Here is a 2,522-nt window from a genome sequence, read left to right as displayed (position 1 = left end):
ACAAGGGAAAATACTGCCACATGTAGCAAGCCTTTCTGGAGGACGGTGTTGTGCTTAACCCTTCCTGTCCCTTGCGCCTACACCGGCAGGATTTTGAGATTTACTATTGTAATACGTCTACGCCGGCAGGATTGTAGATTTACTAATGCAGTGTGCCGCAGTGCATTGTTTTTAGTAAATCAGACCCTTTGTGTTGGTCTATCACACAAAATCCCAATAAAATACATTTATGGTTTTGGATGTAGCATGACACATTTATAGTTGGCCCCCCTACTTTTGTCCCTGTCCCCCCATGTGCCCCCCCCCTAAATATAATCGCTGGAGACACCACTGGCTGCCCCTGCCCAAGGTTTTTCTCTATCTTTTCTTCTTAACATTTGGTAGTCATATACCGAAAAATTCAAAGAAGTATCTTTTTTTATCTCATGGAGGAAGTGTGATAAATAACATGTATATCATACAATCATTCCATAATCACACATCACATACACTGCATATATAATTTAGGAAAATATGCTTATAAAATAATTTGCCATTTGCCAATAAAAAAAAAAAAATTCCCCGGATTTCATTTAAAAAATCTGGTCACCTTACATTATGGCATAAACCTCCTGGGGGCACATGCATTTAAACAAATATTTTTTCTTTTTTTCTTTTGAAAAGCCTGTGGCGTGCAAAACACAGCCCAAAAACTCCACCCGGTGCAGGAAAAATGTGCACACACATAAAGAGGTGCAACAAAAAACTGTGACTGGTGCATCGTCAAGTGGTCCTCTAAAAGAGGACCCAGCTCTGATCCCCCGGGGCGTTAGGCTCCTGGCAGGGACTAGAGTAACTGTGGTCCATACAGCCGAAGCCATATGGACCCATCTTGGTCCAAGCAGCCGAAGCCACAAGGACCCAACATCCTCAGAGGGACTGCCGAAACAGAACCCTCCTCGGTGAGGCTCCCCCGAAGGGAGACCCCATGAGAGCCGGCGAACTTAGCCAGAAGGCCGGGTCCACCAACTCTCAAGACTTTCAGAGCAGGTCCGAGTACCAGCACCCTACTCATCACACATTAAGTGCAGTGCACCAAACAAAAAAGTGACAAAACAGACAAACACAGGGAAAATATAAAATGAAAGTGGGGAGAAGGAAGATGGGAGAGTGAGGTAAAGTGACCAATGTGCTATACATTTAAACAAATATTTTTTTTTTGTTGAAAAGCCTATGGCGTGTGAACACACCCAAAAAACTCCACCCGGTGCAGAAAAAATGTGCACACACATAAAGAGTGTTCACAAAAACGTGCAGACGGGTGCAACGTCAAGTGGTCCTCCTGTGAAGAGGGACCAAAACCCTGATCCCCCGGGGCGTTAGGCTCCAGACGGGGACTGAGGTACTGTGGTCCGAGCAACCGAAGCTTCCTTGGAGGACCCAACTTCCTTGGAGGGACTGCCGAAACAGAGCCCTCCCAGTACTAGGTGGGGCTCCCCCGAAGGGAGACCCCATGAGAGCAGGCGAACTAAGCCAGAAGGCCATGTCCACCCACTCCCAAGACGTTCAGGGCTGGCCGAGGACCTGCACCCTACTAATCACACAGTGACAAAACGTGCACAACAAAAAAAGACAAAAAAGTGACAAACACAGGCTTAAATAAAATAAAGTGGGGGAAGGGATAGTGGAGAGGAGAGTGAAAGAAGTGGCCATTGTGGTGAAACAATGACCAGGCCCTCCGGCCAGGAATAAAAAATTCCTCCGGTCCTAGCCAAAAGGCCCGGCCCAGGAGGCAGGTGCTAAAAAAAAGCGTGTATCTGGTGCAGTGACCGTGGTATCTTAAATCAATGTGTCCCTCACACACAGTGATCTTCAGATACCCCTGGACTGCCACTCCAGGGGCACATGCACCATAGGCTTTTCGTTCCATATCCGACCCCCCGACCGGCCAGTGCAGCCCTCCACCCCTGCCGGCTAGAGAGCCCTTCAAGGTTTTCTTGGGGAGAACTGCCGCTCAGGTAACAGCCTCCACCAATACTAGCCCCTCCAGACCCTCCGTCAACCCAGCGGATTTGCATGGCTCTACCCCGTCTTACCACAGGGTATTACCAGCTCCTCCAACCGGATCGCTGACAGAGATAGCACTTACACCAGCCAGCCAGAAGGCCAGACTAGAACTCGGCAAAAAGACCAAGACCAAGCACAGCACCCATCCTCACCAGGAGCACCCTTCCAGATGGCTCAGACTCAACCATGGGCCGGCCCCCAGTATTCTGTCGGGCAGCACAGCGTAGTCCCTGCTGAAACCATCCTTCCAGGTGCAATGACGTCATTGGATTGCATCCACCCTCCCCATGTAGGAGGTGCTTCAGCGCTCCGCTGACAACTGATAAGGACAGATACCACACCCAGTCCCAGCCAAAAGGCCGAGAAGAGGCAGGGAAGACAACCACGATCAGCACAGCCTAGAGTGTGCAATAGCTGTGCCTCGTCCTGGGAGAACCACCTTCATGATCATGGTGTCTCCCCTGCCAAGTAAGTAT

At 49.5% G+C, this 2,522-nt stretch overlaps 1 non-coding gene across 1 annotated transcript; it reads right to left on the bottom strand.

Moving 5' to 3' along the window:
• Positions 1-2,363: 2,363 nt before the first annotated feature.
• Positions 2,364-2,522, bottom strand: LOC120925706. The gene has a single exon (XR_005746910.1). It is a non-coding gene; the product is annotated as a U1 spliceosomal RNA (small nuclear RNA).

This window comes from Rana temporaria, chromosome 1, assembly GCF_905171775.1.
Source record: "Rana temporaria chromosome 1, aRanTem1.1, whole genome shotgun sequence".
NCBI classification, from domain to species: domain Eukaryota; kingdom Metazoa; phylum Chordata; class Amphibia; order Anura; family Ranidae; genus Rana; species Rana temporaria.
The sequence above is the reverse complement of the archived record's forward strand: the minus strand, read 5'-3'. Positions and strand labels throughout refer to the sequence as shown.